The 22703-nt window shown below is 39.1% G+C and overlaps 2 protein-coding genes, 1 long non-coding RNA gene and 1 other non-coding gene across 5 annotated transcripts in view; 3 read left to right on the top strand and 1 right to left on the bottom strand.

Moving 5' to 3' along the window:
* Positions 1–18880, bottom strand: part of LIMA1 (LIM domain and actin binding 1) — a 91371-nt gene extending 72491 nt beyond the window's left edge. For both annotated transcript variants that reach the window (XM_043884767.1, XM_043884774.1), the window contains exon 1: positions 18739–18880. The gene's annotated coding sequence lies outside the window, so the exon portion shown is untranslated. The remainder of the gene's footprint in view (positions 1–18738) is intronic.
* The window catches only part of LOC122682197 (tubulin alpha-1C chain-like), a 1110822-nt gene that overhangs the window by 876529 nt on the left and 211590 nt on the right, over positions 1–22703 (top strand). The gene's annotated exons all lie outside the window — the stretch shown is intronic.
* Positions 7191–7297, top strand: LOC122686515. Its single transcript, XR_006338801.1, has one exon. It is a non-coding gene; the product is annotated as a U6 spliceosomal RNA (small nuclear RNA).
* LOC122682467 overlaps positions 18954–22703 on the top strand; it is a 32260-nt gene continuing 28510 nt past the window's right edge. The window contains exon 1 of the long non-coding RNA XR_006337389.1: positions 18954–19232. This is a non-coding gene — a long non-coding RNA (uncharacterized LOC122682467). The remainder of the gene's footprint in view (positions 19233–22703) is intronic.

Here is a 22703-nt window from a genome sequence, read left to right as displayed (position 1 = left end):
TCTGATTCATTAGGTTTGGAGCAGGGGCCAGGAAGATGACCCCATTTTAACAGGAACTTTGAAGTGATTCTAGTGTTGGACGTCTCCCCCCATCATATGTTGGAAAACACTGAAATAAAACAGTCTAAGATCTGTAGGCATTCCAAGAAAAATGGAAAAACAGCAGCACAAATGTTTTTATATTGTTCATTTCAAATTTTACATGGTCATTCAAATTTGGCAGCATAAGAAAAATGGCTGCCCTTCAGAGGTAGACTCAGGTTTGAACAAAAATGAACCTGGGTCACTGAAATGATCAATTTTTTGGCCATTATGTAGGTTCATGTAGAACTTCCCTGCCCAGATGGCACAAAATTATTGAGCAGACCAATGACTCACGATAATAAAACTGAGTTCTTCATAACTCTTTTTTTTCTTTAGATTGGTTTGCTGCTGAATTTAAAATGTTACTTGAGAAAAACATACATGGTTAAAAAAATGGTATCTGAATAGAAATTCCAATTTATTTTTATATTCTGATAACTAAAACTTATTACGATGTTAGAGCAGGAAGCCAACAGGCTTGGGCTCTAATCTTTATTTAATTTGCCACTAATTAGCACTATCATCTGCTTAACAAGTCATCTCCTCAGGGCCTCAACTTCCTCTTGTGTAAAATGAAGGGTTAAAATAGCCTAGTGTTTTTCTAACTGTAGGTCACAATTAATAAGTTGTGAAATCAGGTTTAGTGGGTCAGCCCATGTTTATGTTAATTAAAAATGGAATGAAACAGAAAATAGAGTGCATCACACACATTAGAGGTAAATATTCTTTTATAAAGCTTGCTTTTGTTTCAGTTTGTGTGTGTATAAACTGGGTAAGAATGTAAAATAGTTCTGAGGCATGTGGTTAAAAAAATAATAGTTTGACAAGTGTTGGCGAGGATGTAGAGAAACTGAAACTCTCATACATTGCTGATGGGAATGTAAAATGGTGCAGCTGCTTTGAAGAGTTGGCAGTTTCTCAAAAGGTTAAATACATAATTATCATCATATGACTTAGCAATTCCACAGTTCCACTCCTAGGTATGTAGGTGTGTTTGTGTGTGTGTCTCCAAGAGAAATGAAAACACATGTCCACACATAAATTTGTACACAAATGTTCACAATAGCATTATTCACAACAGCCCCAACATGGGAACATTCCAAATGTTCATCAACTGATGAACAGATAAACAAAATGTGGTTTATCCACAAAGAGGTGTTTTATTCACCTATGAAAAGGAAGTACTGTTACATGCTACAACATAGAGAAACCTTGAAAAAATTATATCAAGTGCAAGGAACCAGTCACAATAGATTACATGTTGTATGATTCCATTTATATGAAATGTCTAGAAGAGGCAAATCTATAGAAACAGAAAGTAAATTAGTGGTCACCTAGCACTTGGGGGTAAGGGATAAGGGACTGATTGCTAATAGGCATAGGTTTTTTTCCAGGAAGTGGTAAAAATGTTGTAAAATGATTGTGGTGATGGCTGCACAAATCTGTTAATATACCACAAACCACTGAATTGCCCACTTTAAAAACAGGTAAGTTGTAGGGTATAAGAATTATGTTTCAATAAAACTGCTATTTTTAAAAAACACAGTTTGAAAGTCACTAGGCTAGATGACAGATGATCACTGGGTCCCTAAGAATTCTCAGTGTACCCCTCATATAGGGTTCACTTTACCCATATGCGACACAATGGTTATTTGGAGGCAGGGCAGTAAGTATCATGAAACACCAGCTGACTCCAATTCTGATTCTAGTGCTAACCAGATGCATGGTGACCCCTCTGTACTACCCTTTCCTTCTATGTAAGATGAGGATGACAACTTGCCCTCCAGGGTTGTTCTATGCATAAAAGGAGATAATAAATGCATACTATGTCTGGCACATTGCTTGGGGTCACAACCAGATCTTGTCAGTCTTTGTAAGCCTCTGTATTTAAGACATATTCAATAAACATTATTCCAAAGACTTTGTTAACGGGATACATACTTGGGTTTAGCTTAGTTTACATGTCATATTGTCTTAACAAGGCCTATGTCAGTAGACTTATAAAAAAATTCACAAATGTAATTTTTCCTTCAGCCCTTTGACTTCCTTTAGTGCAAAAATTACTCTCTTTATAATACTGTATAATGGAGGTAGGAACACTAGTTGAAAAGAAATTAGTGGTCTCTTTAAAATATTGAAATTTTAATTTCAAAGTATTAGAAAAACTATCCATCTCTTCTTAAATGTCTGTTTTGGATACCTTGAGCAATTACATTTTGTCGTGTCTATTCAGAAGTCAAACTAGGGAAATTCTCTGGTGGTGCAGTACTTAGGATTTCACACTTCCACTGCAGGGGTTCTAAGTCTGATATCTGGTGAGGGGATTGAGTTCCTACAAGCTGCAGGGTGGCCAAAAAGAAAGTCTACTGAGTACTTGAAATGTGACTAGTTTGTATAGAAATGTTCCATAAGTGTAAAATACACATCCAACTTTATTTAACAAGCTAAACAGGAAAAGGATTTGAAAAAGGACACAGGTACATGTATAACTGACTCAGATTGCTATACAGTGAAACACAATATGGTTAATAAACTATACTCCAATATAAAATAAAAAGTTTTTAAAAAGCCAAATTAAACATTATTCACTTTTGAATATAAATGTAACTAAAGTCCGAAAAGGGTAAGTCCATATATAAATGCTGGAATGTGCAATCGAAATTTTTTCCTTTAATTAGGTCAGCAGTTTTCAAAAATAGCTCCAGCAGCCAAGGTGTGATCAACCAGCATCCTTCCCAGTTTCCCGCTCTGCCACCCTCTTTCACCCTCCTTCCATCTGGGGAACCTCTCCTCTACTGGCCTCAACAAACACTCAAGCTGCTATTTTCTTCCTTGTCTAGCTTCCTTGGTTAGAGTGACTGGTCAAGGGATGAGCCTGTGCATCAGAAACAATTCAGTTCAGTTCAGTTGCTCAGTCGGGTCTGACTCTTTGCGACCCCATGGACTGCAGCATGCCAGGCATCCCTGTCCATTGCCAACTCCCCGAGTTTACTCAAACTCATGTCCATAGACAATTAGGCAGATGTGAAGAGCCAGCTCATTGGAAAAGACCCTGATGCTGGGAAAGATTGAAGGCAGGAGAAGGGGACGACAGAGGATGAGATGGTTGGATGGCATCACCAACTTGATGGACATGAGTTTGAGCAAGCTCCAAGGTGAAGGACAGGGAAGCCTGGCATGCTGCAGTCCATAGGGTCACAAAGAGTCAGACACGATTGAGCGACTGAACAACAAAAATACAACATACAGGGGCTTCCCATGTGGCACTAGCGGTAAAGAACCCGACTGCCAATGCAGGAGACACAAGAGACGTGGGTTTGAGCCCTGAGTCAGGAAGATCCCCTCGGGTAGGAAACGGCAACTCGCTCCAGTATACTTGACTGGAAAATTCCATGGACAGAGGAGCCTGGCAGGCTACAGTCCACGGGGCTGCAATGAGTCAGACAGCACTGAGTGACTGAGCTTGCATGCACACAATATACAAAACAGATGTCTCTACCTGCTCTTGTCCACCCCTTCTTCCAAGCCAATTCAAATTCCCAAAGGCCACCTCTGTCATAGTTTGGAGTAAAGACTTTCTGATATTGCCTATACAGAAGACTAACAGCAAGCACATAAATACTATGCGTTAGTCATTGTTCTAAGCATTCACTACATATTATCTCATTTTATATTCACAACAGCTCATGAGGAAGCTATTATCATGATGCCTGCTTGACAAATGAGAAAACCGAGGCACAAAGTTAACATGTATCACATGTGAATGCACATTTTAAAAAATTAAACTGGTCTTATGTTAATATGCTTCTCAGTAATTATTTCCTCTTGGACGTCTTGCCACATTAGGACATACAGATCTACCTCAACCTTTGAGTACCACATACTATTTCACTCTGCAGTTTAGTTTATGACTTGTTTAAAGAGGCCTCTGTCAATGAACATTTACACCATTCTCATTAAGAACGGGACTGCAATGAACATGCTTCTACTATTGCCTACTTGGCAGTGTGCATCTATGGTGTATATTCCTAAAGGCAGCATTTCTAGTCCAAAAAAACTATGTATTAAATTTTCATACATATTTCTAAATGTTCCTCAAAAATTTTTCATCAATTTATATATATATATTTGTAGCAATTTATATTTGAGCCATTAGCTATGTGAGAATAAGCCTCTTCTCTACATTCTTATCAATGTTGACGATTATTAATCACTTTTAACTTTTCTAACCTGCTAGATATGTGGAAAAGGGTATATTATTGCTTTAGTTTTTATTCTTTTAATCACTGGAAAGTTGAGTATGTTATTAAATGTTTATTGGCCACTTAATACACTTACTTTTTGAAACTACAGTTATTTTTCAAAGGTCATTTATAAATTATCTCCACAACTTAATTACTTCTAAATTTGCACAAGGACCTTCTGAATATTGTGTGTAACTCCTTGTACAATTCAAATTGCCTCTCAGAGCAGCTCTTTCCTGGTGTCTGATTCCTATTCAGATTCTCATTAATACTCTTTGCAAACAGAAATGTTGCTTCACTGTACAGATGAAGAGTTTCTGTAGAGTTCTCTTCTGTAGGGCACCCACCCCTTGACTGCTCATCAATATTCCCACCAGAGCACAACCCTGCGAGAAGCCTGACTAACACTATATGACAATCTAGGCATTAAGATCATTCTCTGTGGTTGGGCTTCAGCTGTGACCCCCAACCAGCCCGTCTAAGGTTTCTTAGTTATATGGTGAAGAGGGGTGCTCTGGACCATCCATCTTTGGAATCTGAATCTCTCACATGGAGTCCAAACACATCTAATTTTTCTGAAAAAGTCCTCTATATACCCAATGTAAAAACAGCTTTGGAAGTATAGTTTTGGCTTGATCCCAGGGTCATTAGGCCAGAGCAGGAAAGCAGACATAGACTCTAATCACCCACCATCTAGATAGACTGTGTCAGAATCAGGTAAAAGACTGAGCCATCGTAGCATAAGCCTAGGGATCAGTTATGTGCAAAGTGATTCACTCATTTGATTTTATTCCATTAATCCTTATGCTCAGAAAGGCTAAATAACTTGCTCAAGATAATACACCTAGTGAGTGGCATACCCAGAATTGGAAGTAGTCTGAAAGACCATAGTGTCCACACTCTAATGTTTTACTGCACACCACATCCTTCCTGTATCTGGGGGTGCTCTGAGCCAGTCTCAAAGTGTCTCAAAATTAGAAATGGAACGGGCTGGGCCACATACCCAGCCTGTTCCATCTCTAAGTCCACTCTGCCCCAGTTCCTTTCAGCTCAGGTCCACATCTTGATTCTACCACTTATCTATTTCTTTATTTGGGTGGAGGGGCATGCCATGCAGCTTGTGGGGTCTTATTAGGTTGGTGCAAAAGTAACCACGGTTTTGTATCATTGAACTTTGCCATTTGATACTGGAATACATTCTTAAATAAATGTGGTTATGCTACACATCACTTTAATGTACATTTCTTGCTTTGTGTTTTTTTGTTGATAACATTACTTGCTGTTTATTTTATATTTATTTTAGACTATAGAAATCATATTAGATAAAAAGCAGATTCGAGCAATTATTTTTTTCCAAGTTCAAAATGTGTTGTAAAGCAACAGAGACAACTCACAACATCATCAACACATTGGCTCAGGAACTGCTAACAAACATACAGTACAGTGATGGTTTAAGAAGTTTTGCAAAGGAGACAAGAGCCTTGAAGAGGAGCAGAGTGGCTAGCCATTGGAAGTTGACAATGACCAATTAAGAGCAATCATCAAAGTTGATCCTCTTACAACTATGTGAGAAGTTGCTGAAGAACTCAACATCAACCATTCTATGGTCATTCAGCATTTCAAGTAAATTAGAAAGCTGAAAAAGCTTGATAAGTGAGTGCCTCAAGAACTGACCAAAAATCAAAATAATCATTGTTCTGAGGTGTCATCTTCTTACTGTATGCAACAATGAGCCGTTTCTCGATCAAGATTGTGATGTATGGCAAAAAGTGGCTTTTATATGACAACTGGTGACAACCAGCTCAGTGACTGGGCCAATAAGAAGCTCCAAAGCCATTCCCAAAGCCATACTTGCATCAGAAAAGCTCATGGTCACTGTTTGGTGATCTGCTGTCTGTCTGATTCTTGACAGCTTCCTGAATTCCAGAGAAACCATTACATCTGAGAGTATGCTCAGCAAATTGATGAGATGCACTGAAAACTGCAATGCCTGCAGCCAGCACCAGTCAACAGAAAGGGCCCAATTCTCCATGACAACGCCCAACCACACATCACACAACCAACCCTTCAAAAGTTGAACAAATCGTGCTACAAAGTTTTGCCTCATCGGCCATATTCACCCGACCTCTCACCAAACCAACTACCACTTCTTCAAGCATCTCAACAACTTTTTGCATGGAAAATACTTCCACAACCAGAAGGAAGCAGAAAATGCTTTCCGAGAGTTGGTCAAATCGTGAAGCATGGGTTTTTACGCCACAGGAATAAATTTATTTTTCGTTGGTAAAAATATGTAGATTGTAATGGTTCCTAGTTTGATGAGTGAAGATGTGTTTGAGCCTAGTTATAATGATTTAAAATTAACAGTCTGAAACCACAATTACCTTTGTACAGGTGGAGGAAGGCATGGCAACCCATTCCAGTATTCTTGCCTGGAGAATCCTCAAAGACAGAGTAAGTAGCCTGGTGGGCTACAGTACATAGCGTCACAAAGAGTCGGACACGACTGAGTGACTAAGCACAGCACGACATGTATATAGATATTTCTAGCTACGTGCATATAGAGTTTTTATAATTAAATGTTCACACGGTTGTAAACAGTCAGCCAGACTGAAGTGACTGAGCACACACGCAATAGTTTCCCAACCCAGGGGCTGAACCTGGGTCCACTGGCAATGAAAGTACCGAGTCCTAACCACTGGACCACCAGGGAATTCTCAACGATTTATCTATTAAGTAACATTAGGAAAATCACTCTAAGCCTTAGTCTTATCATCTCAAAGATGTTCTTTTAGCCTAGTGCTAAAATAAGTGCTTAATAAATAAGGACAGTGGTGGTGGTAATAAAAATAGCTAAAATTCGTGCTCACTTCGGCAGCACATATACTAAAATTGGAATGATACAGAGAAGATTAGCATGGCCCCTGCGCAAGGATGACACGCAAATTCGTGAAGCGTTCCATATTTTTTTTCTTTGGAAAGATTAATGAATGAAATAAATAAATGTAGAAAACTGCTTAATCAAAAAAAACAAAAACAAAAACAAAAAAAAATAGCTAAAATTCATCAAACATTTATCATGTGCTAAGTGCTGTTTTAATTGTTTTGCAAATATAAATTTATTTATATATATAATATATATTATTATATTAAATTAAATATATTATATATATTTATATATAAATAAATTATATATTATATTAAATTAAATATATATATTAAATTAATTAAATTAAATTAAATTAAATATATATTATATTAAAAATAAATATCTATTTATCCTCATAATAACATACTCAGAATAGTATTGTCCCACTTAACAGATGAAGAAATTGAGGCCCAGAGGGGTTAAATAAGCCTTAGCTCGTATTTTTTTAGGAGGCTGGGATGGAAACAAAATAATAATCTCAAGCACAAAAGATAAATCAGAATTGCAGTTCCAACCCACACTGTTCTTCACAGTAACTTATTTTTGCCAAATCAGCCATTTTTAAAAAAGAGCATCTTTGATGTTGTCTCTTTGAAACTAATAGTGATGACCAGGAAAACTTGCTGTTTAGTTGGTAAGTCATGTCCGACTCTCTTGCAACCCCATGAACTATAGCCTGTCAGGCCTCTCTGTCCATGGGATTCTCCAGTCAAGAATTGCCTGAGCACTGGGAAGACCCAGAGGAATCGGGTGGAGAGGGAGATGGGAGGGGGGATCGGGATGGGGAATAAGTGTAAATCTATGGCTGATTCATATCAATGTATGACAAAACCCACTGAAATGTTGTGAAGCAATTAGCCTCCAACTAATAAAAAAATTAAAAAAAAAAAAAAAAAGAATTGCCTGAGTTGCCGTTTCCTTCTCCAGGGGATCTTCCTGACCAAGGGATCGAACCCGTTTCTCCTGCATTGGCAGGCAGATTCTCAACCAGTGAGCCACCAGGGGGCTTCCAGAAAAACTACGGCTGCTCAAAACACTGACACCATTTGTCTGCACCAGAAACTCTAAATCTCTGTCAAATTACACCTTGCAAGGGCCAAGTTTTAGGTGTTCTCAACACCTCCGTAAAAACTCTAAGTTGAAGATAATATAATTATCATTTTCCTACATGCTTCTATTACTTTGTTCATCCATTTAAATATTTTCTTGTACTTTTGAAACCTACATTTGCTTTTTACATAATTGCGGTAATCTCACAAAGCTTATTTAGACAGATAAAAGAGTAACCTCTAATCATAGCCTTTACAAAACTAACTTCAGTTTAAAGTTTTTAGGTCGTGAAAAGTGAACCAGGAAACTTTCTAATCTTTTTTTCTTTAAATTAAGGAATTAACAGATCTAATCCAAGTTTAATTCTCCCTCCTCCCTCAGATCTAATTTGTTATTTATTCACTAAGTTCTTCCCCCTAAGTTGATAATTAACTCATTGTTAGGACAATCATAGACCAATGCAGTGAGGTTTTTTTCCCAGTATTTTTTCACACATAGCAATGAAAATCTCTTTCAATAAGTGAAAAAACAAAAACCAAAAACCCTACAGATAATGTTGGCAATAACGTCACATTTAAAGTGAAGAGTAGAGAAAAGTAGTTAATTGTAAAAACAATGTAGAAATATAGAGTTGACCGAGGCCATTACACAAAACATAGATTTAACTCTGAATGCTTGTTTTTCCTTTAACCTTTACATCATTTCATACTTTAACAGCTGCATCAAATATCAGTACCTGGTACAGTGTAGGGGCTCACTAAGCATCTGTTACACAAATGAAAAACAAAATCATGCTAGCTCTCAGTCACCAAAGGAATGCCCACCTACATAATTGAGTATCTGTCCATAAACTACATACTCCCAGGTCTTGCCAATTACATGCTAATTAAAACAAAGTGGCTAATTAGTTTTCTTTGCAATGTCAAAGCAGAAGAAATACATATACACTTATTTAAGAAGGCTGCTTCTGTTAAAGGTATAACTTCCTTATACCAGTCCTTTGTCCTTAATAATTAATCAAGTTTTCTCCAAATACAGGGCTTCTTAGTTTCACTCCTGGCCATTTCCAGGAAGGGCCTAGCTTTCATTCTTATCTGAAATTTTAGATGATGTATATTTTTCAGGACTTGTTCAATCTGAAAAGCCAGCAGCAGATCAATTTAACCAATCCCTTCAAGCAGGAGAATTAAAACGGTTTTACTGAAAAGTGATTCTTCTTTTTCTATATCTATAGATATAGATATAGAAAGTTCTATATCTATAGAACTTGCCTTTTGGTTTGGTTCTATAATCCTTCCTTTCTGTAAAAATCTTAGACGCTAACCCAGAACAATGCTATAATCAAGCACAAACATAGCTGAAGCTGGTCACATAAAAAATTACCAAATCACACAGGCACAGAAGTGATAAAATTTTGTTACTTATGTGAACCAGTGCTATGTATCTTGTTTCTTAAGGACTGTCTCCTGCACTGGCAGGCAGATTCTTAACCACTGTTTTTAAGAAGTAATTGAGAGGCATTTATTGAGTAATGACAGGTCTTTTAGTTACCACGGGAAAGGCAGTCAACTCTTCAGGTAGGCCTCAGTTTCTTCATCTCAAAAACAGCTAATAATTCACAAGGGATGGTTTTTGAGGATGAAATGAGAAAATAAAAGTATAACTTCTTTGAAAAGTATAAATTTCTATAAAAACTATTATAATTTTTAATAAAATTTCAAGCCAGTTTCAAGGAAAAAAATAATGGAATTAAAAATTATTCTACCCAATGAAGAGAAATTGGGAAAAAAAAGTAGAACTGATTAGTTCCATTGTCTGGTTTCACTAGATGTTAACAAGAAACCCCTTGTTTAACACTGTTGCTAAAATCCTATTTCAGGACATGTAGTAAGTAAAAGGAAACTAATTTCATCTTTCCTTGAGAACTCTAGGTAGCTTTCTTATTTTTCTCCTCCAGAAGAAAGCAGAAGAAAGTTTCTGGTTGCTTGAAGATTCTAGTGTGTTAGTTCTAGTTTTGCTATACTAGCTTTTAAAAATGTAATGAGAGCTAACAGGTTAGTATTGGCCAGCAGTAATAACCCTGAAAGTACATACTGACAGTGGTAGTAAAACAGTGGCCTAGATTCTGGGAACAGCTTGGAAAACCTGCACTCAGATGGAAATGAATCCTGCCTATCACAGTACCCAAACCTTTGTCCAGCTACCGTCAGAAATCCTCAGAGACTGCTACCTGATTTGAACCCTGATGGAACTACTTCAGATGTTGTCCATTAAAAAAATACACACAGTTAATTGTGTGTGTAACACACACAACAAAACTTTTGGATTGCAAACCAAACCAAAACTTTTTAAATCAACAAGTCTATCTTCAAGGCTCATTCATTCATTCAACAAATATTTGAGCACTTACCACGTGTCAAGCAGAGCTCTATTTGCTAAGTACATAAGATAAAAAGGGACAGACAAGGTCTCTGCTCTCATGAAGCTTCCCTTCCACTGGGGAAGCTGGACAATTAAACACTGTGATTAAATGAAACACTGTGACAATTAAACACTGTGATCAGTGCTGTGAAGCAAATACAAAGAGAGTAATTGGAGTGGTGATAGGAAATGGGGCAGATACTTCAGATAATGGTCAGGGAAGCCCTCTTTGAGTGAATGACATTTGGGCTGAAACCCGAATGAGGAGGAGACAGACAGACAGCCAGGTGAAGAGAAAAGATGTGAGAGTTTTCCTACCAAAGAAAATAGCAAATGCAAAGGCCCTGAGGCAGGAATGATGGCAAGGGAATGAGTGAGGAGTGTGAAATGATGACAGAGATGAGTGGCAGCCAGTTTAAATAAGGATTTACCAGGGATGGTAGAAGATTTTAATTTCATTCTAAGTGTGATGTGAACTCAAACACTGTTAGGTAACAGTGTTTGTAAGATGAAGATGAGATATGTTTATACATTCTATGAGTATTCAATTGCTTATTACATGCACAATGGCTACATACAAAATGAAAAGGAAAGGCAAGGTTCTCACACTTAGATTTACAGTGGTTTAAGGAAGCAATAATTCATAAGTGACAGCACTAAGGTGAAAAATGAAGTAAAAATAAAGTGCTAACTGAAGACTGGGGAGGGAGTCACTGATTCAAATAGGAGACTTTAGAAAAGGCATATTTTTAAAGTAAAAAAAAAATTTTGAGCTCTTAAAGAAAAAGAAAAAGAAAAAGGATTTAAGCAGGAGTGGGGGAAGGAGGGGAGTCTGAGGCTGTGGGAACTGCACGCGCAAAGGCACAGAGGCAGGAAAAGACAGGGTGGGTCCAGGAAACCATGAATCACTGCATGGCTACAACTGCATGGCCACAGTGCCAGGTGGGTGGGTAGTGATGTGAGAGATAAGTCTGGAGAAATAGGCTGTCAGGGTGTGGGAACTGGGGTCTCGAATGGCATGTTGAGAAATTGAGAATTTACTTGGACTTTGGTTCCTCTTAAGGAAAAGAATCTCTTCAGGTACTTGTTAAAACTGCTAATTTCCATGCCCCATCCCTCCAGATACATTGATTTATAAGTCTAGGTGGGACCTAAGAATCTCCTTTTTAAACAAACACCCCAGGTGATTCTAAAACAGGTAATCAGGAAACCATACTTGAAAATCAGTGTACTATTTTTTTTTATGACAAGTCTGGACTGAAAGGGAAAAACTGAAGCCAACTCTAAGGATTGCTCAAGGACTCTAACAAAAAGGGGGAACCTGACTTAGAAGACTGGTAACAGAGCCTTTATTGGGACTTTCCTGGATGTCCAGTGGTTAAGACTCCACAGTGGGTGTGAGTTCGATCCCTAGTCTGGGAACTAAGATCCCATATGGTGAGGTACAGTTAATAAAATAAAATTTTAAAAAACTCTTTTTTAAAAAATGAGCCATTGTCACTGTTGGGATAGAATCAACCAAAGTTGGTGATTAAATGTGGGAGAAGAGAAGAATGGAAGTGTTCAAGACAACTTCAAACCTTGTCCTTAGGGAAGTTAGGTGGATGCAGGTGCCTGGTGGAGAGAGACCATCTGCAAGGTCTATGAGGTGTTGGAAATATGGATCTGGGAGCTCAGGAGATATGCAGAGGCACTAAACATGCTGCTTAGGTACGCCAAAGTAAATTCAACACAAATTAAACAGTATAAAAAGTAAACCCATAAAATTCAGAAGGGAATTGAAGTGAGTAGTTAAACCCATCTCTGGGTGACAATGAGACCTTTAAACATAAAAGCAACAAAAGAAACGCCAAAGAAAAAGATCTGTACATAAGTAATAATATACCACATACAAAATTAAAATAACTAACATTTGACCATCAAACAAGCAACTGATATTCTTAAAACAAACAGCTTACTGGAATCCCTGAAGGTCCAGTGGTTAGGACTTGGAGCTTTCACTGCTAGGGTCCAGATTCGATCCTTGGTGCAGGAACTAAGATCCTGCAAGCAGCAAACTTATCCCTCCAAACCCGCGCCCCGCCCCCCCCAAAAAAACCCCCACTAAGAATAGTTTCTGTGTGGAATAGTGAAAGTTATTAAATAACTTGGCAGCTTAAACATCTTGTCATAAAGAGACTTGCTTTATACATACTAAAGCTGATTGGGTTTTGTGGCATAGACTGGCAGGGCTCTTCTGATGGACTTTACCAGCCTGTCAAGTGTCAATCTAGGAGAGTGCCTAAATATACCAACTGTTGTAATTTACATTGTCTTGAGGGCACAAATACATTAATTGCCCCCAAGCTCCACTAAGCCTTGCTACCTTTAAGGAAACCACCTTTACTACATCCAGTCTTTCCTGAGGCTCCATATATTTAAACTGTGTGCAGGGTTAGGAATGGGACAGGAAATCATTTCACAATGTCGAGTGAGCAGTGGCTCATAAATCATCCTTTTAGCACATAGAATCAATAGCTCAACCCTCTCGTCTTACAGATGAGGCTCAGAGAGGATGAAAGACTTGCCAAAGATCACCTAAGTGGCTGATTCCCAACACCGAGTCAGGAATCCTGATTCTCAAATGGCATCCCTTCCATTTTGTAGTGCTGCTCCATCCATCATGAGCTGTGGATTCTCAAAACAATTGATATTTAAAACACCACAACTGCAACTTCTATATGCTTTCTACTTTATCACTCTACTCATTCGGTTTGGCCTAATAAAAACCTGTACTCCCTCCCCCAAAGCCCCAAATAAATGAGAGAACTCCAAAAAACAAACAAAAAACATAATTAAAATGTTCAGACATTTAAAAATGGGAACAGATTAACCAGAAGACAATTCACAGAAATGAAAATGAAGGTATGAAAAATATTCACTCTTACTAGCAATCAGATAAATATATATTAAATCTCTTTTGCTTATCAAATTAGTAAAGATTAAAAAAATAAGATTCAAAGTTACAAAGATACACAAAGATAGGCCCTCACAATCACTGCAAGTGAGAATATTAATCTAGTCTTTATGAAAATGCAATTTGACAGCAGTATTTTTTAAATTTTCATGCTCTTTGGCCCACTAATTAAACTTCTGAGAATCTAACCTAAGGAAATAATGAGTGATTTGTACAAAAATTTATTCTCAATTTTTTTACTTGTTAATAATGGTGTAAAAAATCAAAACATCCAAACACACAGTTAAATTTTGCACCATTGATAGAATAGGGTGTTAAACATCTATTTAAATTGTTTTCAAATAATTTTGATGTTGAGGAAAACCATGACATAATGTAGAATGGAAAAGCAGATACAAAATTCTACTGTAGTAAAATGAACCCAACTACCTGTATGTTTATATGAGTGTGTCTGTGTGTATCAAAGAAAAAAAAAAGACTTAAAGAAAGTGAAGTGAAAGTTGCTTAGGCACGTCTGACTCTCTGCAATCCCATGGACTATACAGTCCATGGAATTCTCCAGGCCAGAATACTGGAGTGGGTAGCCTTTCCCTTCTTGAGGGGATCTTTCCAACCCAGGGTTCGAACTCAAGTCTCCCACACTGTGGGCAGATTCTTTACCAACTGAGCTATCAGGGAAGTAAATAGGACTTCTCACCAGAACAAATTATGGGCCAGTCTATCTTCTTCATAATTTATTTTTTTCCTGATTTTCTATAATTAGCAATATAATTCTTATTTTTAAAACATGTATGTTTGTATATGTGAATATAGAACAAGAATTATATATAACATGAAAAAAGATTTTAAAAATGATTAATTTGTAAATCACTCAAATGGAGGTGTTGGTTGAAGTCACGGAAATAGATCAGATTGTTCAGGGAGAGAGTATAAGGAGAACAGGATGCTGGAGAGGGTCACAGCAAACATATACATTTAAGGGGTAAAAAGACTGAATTAGTGAAGGAGCATGGAAGGAAGTAGCTAACCCTAACCCTAACCAGGTATTGTCACATCAGGAAAGCCACATGACGGACTTCCCTGGTGGTCCAGTGGTTAAGAAATCTGTACTTCCACTGCAGGGGGTGCAGGTTTGATCCCTGGTCAGGAAACTAATATCCTGCATGCCACATGGTGTGGCCACAAAAAAAAGTCACATAATACGAAGAACCAGAAAAGTTGTCCACATGGTCGAATGTTGCCAACAGTAAGGAGGAGGATAGTGACAGGGCTATTAGAGAGAAATCACTGGGTACTACACATGAACAGACTGGTTTCCTCTAGCTCTGGTGAAGTAAGTGTTAGTCACTCAGTCGTGTCCAACTCTTTATGACCCCACAGACTGTAGCCCACCAGGTTCCTCTGTCCATGGAATGCTCCAGTCAAGAATATTGGAGTGGGTTGCTGTTCCCTTCTCCAGGGGATCTTCCTGACCCAGGGGTCGAACCTGGGTCTCCAGCATTATAGGCAGATTCTTCCCATCTGAGCCATGAGGGAAACTTCTAATTCTGGTGGTGGAAACCAAATCTGAGTGAATGGTACCTATTCAATAAAATGACTGTGAAGAAAAGAAGTCCTGTGCCTAAATTACCCGCTTAAACTTCAGTTTATGGGGGAAAAAAAGATTGTGGAAATCTAAAACCAAGTAAAAGCATATTAGGATGACTAATCTATTGGTAATGAAACAAAAATTGGCAATACTTTGGTGTACAAGAAAAAACATGTTTGAGGGATTGTAAAGTTTCCATATAGTAAGCTCTGTTATAGAATAATTAAGGGAAAAAACAGCTCCACACTTGTTATCAGAAGGACAAAAAAAAAACTGTTACCTTTTTTCCCTAAAGATGCAGGTTCTCAGTTTCAGAGCAGTATTATTTAAAAGTAAAAATAATATAAAATATCACAGTATCAGTTAACTTCTTGAGACTGGACATGTGAAGTTTCCAGAAACATTTTCAAATATAAATAAATCATTTGACATGCTAAATAATGGGTTGTTTGTTGAGTCGAACCTTGTCTTTTTGTAATAATCAGATGAAATTAACCTTCTCATAGGCCACTAATTAAATATACACTTTGTCAATGATAAATAAATGTCCCAGTCTGGAGAGGGGATGCTGATAATGGGGGCAGCCATGGATACGGACTTCCAACCTACAGAACTGAGAGATAATAAATAAACGTTGGCTTAAGAAACTAAAAAAAAAAAAAAAACAAAAACCCTCATCTTTTTTATGAAAAGATGTCTGCATTAGCACAATAACTTGACTGAGTCTCAAGGACTCTCTATCCAGCCACAGAATAAACACACCAGAATGGTCCTAACCAGGAGTACCATTTACCATAGAATCTCAATCCCGCAACCCTCAAGCAGAAACTACTCAATTTACAACCACTCATTTTGTTACTAAAGAACCTTGAGAGTCTGTGTTAAGTAACTTAACATCACCTGGAGATTACTGTACACAATCCAAAATAAAGTACCTAAACTTCCTATCAAAAAACACGCAGTGAATAGACCATGCATGTGTGCTCAGTTGTACTGGAGTCTTTTTGCAATCCCATGGACTGCAGCCCACCAGTCTCCTCTGTCCATGCGATTTCCCAGGTAAGAATACTGGATTGGGTTGCCATTTCCTACTTCAGGGGATCTTCCCGACCCAGAGGTCGAACCTACATCTCTTTTGTCTCCTGAATTGGCAGGTGGATTCTTCATCACTGCACCAGCTGGAAAGCCAGTTCATCAAGTACCATGGCTCAAATTGCCAGAGGAAACAACCATCATCTGTATTATTAACTGAAAAATCTCTATTTTAAAAATGAAAAACATAATCATATAGAAGCAACTGTGGCATGTTCATCCTGTAAATATTAGAACACTGGCACACAGGAGGCAGTTACTAAATGCTTCATATAGTTACTCTATATGAAGAATACTCAAGAATACCATAAACTTCAGATCATTTACACTCTGCAAAAATTCTTCAAACATTTCTGACCTCTTCCTCCCCCACCCTATCCCCTGCTCCAAAAAAAAAAAAAAAGAAAGAAAGACAAAGACATTTTGAGGGTACCTTAGCAAGACATTTTGAGGGTAAAAGCAAGGTGTGCTGTTAACAGAATTGTTTTCACTTCTTAAGCTTTCTTTTCTTAGAATTATTAGAAGATTAAAATTTGGCCCACCTTTAACCAGAATCTGGAACAAATTTGAATGTACCAAGTTAAACAAAGTTACACAATGGACCAATTTTTACAAAATAACACTGCTTTGCTAATGTTGCCAATACACTGTTCTCTTCCCAGAGGCTGCTCCAGAGTTCAGGGACTACATGATAACAACACTTCCGGGCCCAATACGAAATGTGAAAATAGCTCCATCAGCTATTCACCAAACTGCACAGAATTAATGACAAGTCATAATTCCCTTATCAAAATGCTATCATGTTGACAGAACACAAGGTAAGGAATATGAGTAACACAAGTACATGGACTGAAGAGAATCACTCAGTATTGCTCAGAGGTTTTTGTTGTTTATTCTGTTTTGTGTTCAAGGAAAAATAGAGGAGGGATTTTTTAAAAACTGTATGTTCTGTGATCCTGCAGCACTCTGGGTTGATCTCTAGTATAGTACTGACCTCACTAATACTCTAAGTTGTATCTACTGACCTGTCTAACCCATTTGATTTTATTCTTTTAGAATAGGAACATTTAGAATTTTGAATCCACAGAATTGATGATACAAGCAGCACTCAATAAATGTTCTGTCCAAAAAATAAGTCCTTAAAGTGATTACTGAGTACCATGCTATGTGTTGTTCTATCAATGCAAAACAAGTACATACGCACACTCCTTTTTTTGAAGGTTGACCTAAAACATGATCATCCTTCATCCAGGTTATAACTCAGCAGGAATTTAGGAAGTGCTTTTTGAGGCTCATCTTCTTTTGTGTCTACATCAGACCTCAGAACAAAGCATTATTTCATGGTTCCTAAAATACTTATCATTTGTAAATAGTAACTGTGCAGATAAAAAGTATTCCATTTAATCATCTAAAGCAAGAGCAAACAAAAGAATATCCAATGCAAAAGAAGACCTCTCTCCTTTTAAAGGGTCACTGTCTTAATGGCTCCCTAAGTATCTTTGACTAACTTGAAAAGTCAAGTCAATAGAACCATCTGGATTAGGCAGAGTTTTGAAAGCTGGAATTAGGTGAAAGATAATATTAGCTCAAATATCTCTCACCAGGATTGTAAGCACCAGTAAGGAAGGGTGCCAGATGGTTAGCTCCTAGCTCCTACAGCTTCAGGCTGAGTGGGTGTAGCCCGGGGTGTACAATTACCTTATATTAACACCCACGTATTGACAGGTGCCAGCGACTTGTACACGATAGCGATTCTGGGGTGACACATCCAGCTGTAAGGCCTGCTATAGTGTCAACGTATCTCAAAAGGGTGTAAGAATCTTAAAGGGTTCAGCTGGCAGAATGGAAGGGGAGAAATATCGAAGAGGAAGAGAATGGCTGAAAATGAAGAATGAAAAAGAGCAGTTAGATTATCAGAATATTTCTCTGGGAGACTATTTTGAATTTTGAACTGCCGCTTTCCTCCACCACACGTATATAGTTAGAAAGGAGTGTTCCTGAGGCAAGAGGAGGGGGTCCGATCAGTTCCCGCCCTCAGTCAGCAAAGGCTCCGCTCTACATAATTACTGCCAACTCCATTCTTGCCTGGAGAATCCCAGGGACGGGGGAGCCTGGTGGGCTGCCGTCTGTGGGGTCGCACAGAGTCGGACACGACTGAAGCGACTTAGCAGCAGCAGCAGCCAGCATAGTACCCAGAAGTGAGGAAGGAGCAAAGGATCAGCAGTTCCTCCACTCCCTTTCTCGAGGGGGAGGGGTTCACGCTCCTTGTATTCCCCTCACCCGAAGAAGTCGCGGGAGAAAGAGGGTGGGGAGGGAATCCGGGGTCTCCGTGGACTCTCCGGCTGCGGAGGATGTGGCGAGAGAAGACCCTTACCTGGCTAAAAGCGGTCTTTCTTCTGCGCTGCTATTAGCCTCGCCACGGGTCCCTGGCGCTCTGCCTCGCGCACCTGTCGCGACCTAGCTGCAACACCTACAGCTCTCTGCGGCCCCGCCCCGGTCCGGCTCAGAGCCCCGCCCCGGACCCCGCCCACAGCCGCGGAGGCGCGCACGTCGGCCCGCCTCCTGCGCGGCCGCGGGGTGGGCGTGCGCGCCTCTGGTTGCGTGTTCGCTCTTTGAGGCTGTTAGCTGTGCTCCGCATCTCGGCGTAGGCGCCGTGAAGGGCGTGGCTGCATTTTCCTGGGACTGTTTCTAAACTCTTTGCTTTCTGAGGAGAGCACGCACCTGCACGGCCTAGAGCTCAGTGCTTCTGTACTTTGGTTTTAACCCTTTGACTCCCAGCTACCACAGTTTTTGACTCAAGAGCGACTAGAAGTTTTGTCCTGGTTCAAGTGTAGGCCAGTCACCAAGCAGGTTCTTGGAACTTTCGGGGTGAGTTCTGTGCAGGGAGGGTGTTTTAAAGGAGACCTTAGGGTGTAGTGGAAAGAGCTATAAATTAATCCTGGCTCAACCGGTTAACGCCAAATTGTTTCACCTGACTAGAGCACAGTTTCTTCGTGTAAATGAAGGGGTTGGACAAAGGCAGGTTTCCCAAGTTCTCCTGCAGCTCTAGCCGTTATTATTCCTTCATTTAGAGCTCTGCTCTAAACGTTGAGAGTTCGTTAGGAGGCCTAACACTTAGCCTTCCTGGCCCTAGATTTTGCCCCAGGTACGTGTGGGCTGCATGAATGCCCTTCCAGAGTATCTTTTACTTTTCTTGCACCACAGGTGTAGTGAAGTTCAAACTACAAGTTTTCTGCAGTTTTCGGAATTCATGTAGCTTGATAAGTACTATAAGCGGCTCGTGGTCGGAAACACCTGTATTTACACTTCCTAAAGCAGTTAAGGGGCTTCCCGGGTGGCACTAGTGGTAAAAAAAAAAAAAAAACCCGCCTTCCAATGCAGGGGATGGAAGAGACAGTGGTTCGATCCCTGAGTTGGGAAGGTCCCCTGGAAGAGGAAATGGCAACCCACTCCAGTCTACTTGCCTGGAGAATCCCATGGGGAGGAGCCTGGTGGGTAGTCCATAGGTAGCAAAGTCCGACCTGACTGAAGCGACTTAGCACCCACACATGCAAAGCAGTTAGTTAAGGACGATTTCTATAGACCAGTCAATTGTTTTGTTCTTTCAAATACCCAGCCTAGCCTAACTGTGGATAGATATCAAACATCAAGACTCATATTCCCATGCTACCTGCCAGTTTTCTTAAGAGTCCTAGCAAATATATAGGATGTTACTTAAGAAAATGCATCCCATTAGGTGTGGCGTTCCTTTAATAAATTACCCGTCTCCATTTTTTTTTTTTAACAACCCAATAAAGGTCCTTATTCTCTGCTAAAGAAATTAGGAAGACTAACTGAGGTCAGAATTTTGGACCCAGATTTCAGTCTTGACTCAGCCACTTACCAATTAGGCAAATTACTACTTGTTCTCTTGCACCTCATTAAGTGCCCTCTTGGTAATAGAGTTAGTTGTATGCCACAATTGGCTTTTACCAGTTTGCAGGACTGATTACTGGGGATTCCACGTGGCTCAGTGGTTAAAAGAATCCAGCAGTGCAAGAGCTGCAGGAGATGTGGATTTGATCCCTGGGTAGGGTAGATCCCTTGGAGGAGGAAATGGCAACCCACTCCAGTATTCTTTCTGGGATGATCCCATGGACAGGCACCTAAGATTGATCTCTGTATTTGGAGGGATTTTTATGAGTCAGTTGTTAAGCATAACCACTATTAAAAGTCAAATTATATAAACTAACAAGTATGTTAAGAGGTAATAAATGCTCAAAATGTCACTATTCTTTACTTTATTTTACTAATAACTCTAAATGTTGTCTACTTATCTGTAGGATGGAAATATACTGTATAACATTGTATGTGTTTCTTCCCAACTCTATTCATGTTCGTGTGCTTGTCTCGTTTGTAGCATGAAATTGGCTGCAGTAGGAGTATTTACACATGGAAATTGGCAAATACTGCAAACAAAGGCTTGGTTTCTTGCTGTATTCATTTTCTAGACCAACTGTAGGCAATTTTTTCTGTAAACAGCTTATTAGTAAATATTTAAGGCCTTCTAGTACATATGGTCTTTGTCACAACTACTCAACTTTTACACATAAGTGGGCATAATTATGTTCTATAATGCTTTATTTACAAGAAACAAGCAGTAGGTTCATGGAGAAAATATTAATACTTAACAGTGTATCAAATCTGTGGCCTTAACATTTTGAGTAGTACAAAAAGTTTAAGTATTTTTCCAGTATTCAAAAGTTATTATGCAGTTCCATAAAGCAGTTGCTCATGTCATTGATATATGAATGAAGCTCCCAACAGTGAAGTTCACTGTTTTTCTTTTGTCTTACTACTGAGTAAAACAAAAAAGGTCAGTTTTCATCCCAGTCCCAAAGAAAGGCAATGCCAAAGAATGCTCAGACTACCGCACAATTGCACTCATCTCACACCCTGGCAAAGTGATGCTCAAAATTCTCCAAGCCAGGCTTCAACAGTACAAGAACCGTGAACTTCCAGATGTTCATGCTGGATTTAGAAAAGGCAGAGGAACCAGAGATCAAATTGCCAACATCCATTGGATCATTGAAAAAGCCAGAGAGTTCCAGAGAAACATCTACTTCTGCTTTATTGACTATGCCAAAGCCTTTGACTGTGTGGATCACAATGAACTGTGGAAAATTCTGAAAGAGATGGGAATACCAGACCACCTGACCTGCCTCCTGAGAAATCTGTATGCAGGTCAAGAAGCAACAGTTAGAAATGGACATGGAACAGCAGACTGGTTCCAAATTGGGAAAGGAGTACGATAAGGCTGTATATTGTCACCCTGCTTATTTAATTTCTATGCAGAGTACATCATGAGAAACACTGGGCTGGAAGAAGCACAAGCTGGAATCAAGACTGCCAGGAGAAATATCAATCACCTCAGATATGCAGATGACACCACCCTTATGGCAGAAAGCAAAGAAGAACTAAAGAGCCTCTTGATGAAAGTGAAAGAGGAGAGGGAAAAAGTTGGCTTAAAACTCAACATTCAGAAATCTAAGATCATGGCATCTGGTCCCATCACTTCATGGCAAATAGATGAGGAAACAGTGGAAACAGTGAGAGACTTTATCTTTTTGGGCTTCAAAATCACTGCAGATGGTGACTGCAGCCATGTAAAAGATGCTTGCTTCTTGGAAAAAAAGTTATGACCAACCTAGACAACATATTAAAAAGCAGAGATATTACTTTGCCAACAAAGGTCTGTCTAGTCAAAGTTATGGTTTTTCCAGTAGTCATGTATGGATGTGAGAGTTGGACTATAAAGAAAGCTAAGCACTGAAGAATTGATGCTTTTGAACTGTGGTGTTGCAGAAGACTCTTGAGAGTCTCTTGGACAGCAAGGAGATCCAACTGGTCAATCCTAAAGGAAATCAGTCCTGAATATTCATTGGAAGGACTGATGCTGAAGCTGAAACTCCAATACTTTGGCCACCTGATGTGAAAAACTGACTCATTGGAAAAGACCCTGATGCTGGGAAAGATTGAAGGTGGGGGGAGAAGGAGACGACAGAGGATGAGGTGGATGGATGACATCACCGATTCAGTGGACATGAGTTTGAGTAAACTCCGGGAGTTGGTGATGGACAGGGAGGCCTGGCGTGCTGCAGTCCATGGGGTTGCAAAGAGTTGGACATGACTGAGCGACTGAACTGAAACCAAAAATGTCAGTCAGCATCCATGTCTGAACTACACTTCTTTGGCAGTGATGTGAACATCTTGTTTGCTGAATCAAATTGTAATTAAGCATTTATTCATAGTCTGATTGTTGTGAGATATTATTGGAAAAATAATTAAAACTGATAGTAG

The sequence above is a fragment of the Cervus elaphus genome, chromosome 3 (genome assembly GCF_910594005.1).
Source record: "Cervus elaphus chromosome 3, mCerEla1.1, whole genome shotgun sequence".
In the NCBI taxonomy this organism is placed as follows: Eukaryota; Metazoa; Chordata; class Mammalia; order Artiodactyla; family Cervidae; genus Cervus; species Cervus elaphus.
The sequence above is the reverse complement of the archived record's forward strand: the minus strand, read 5'-3'. Positions and strand labels throughout refer to the sequence as shown.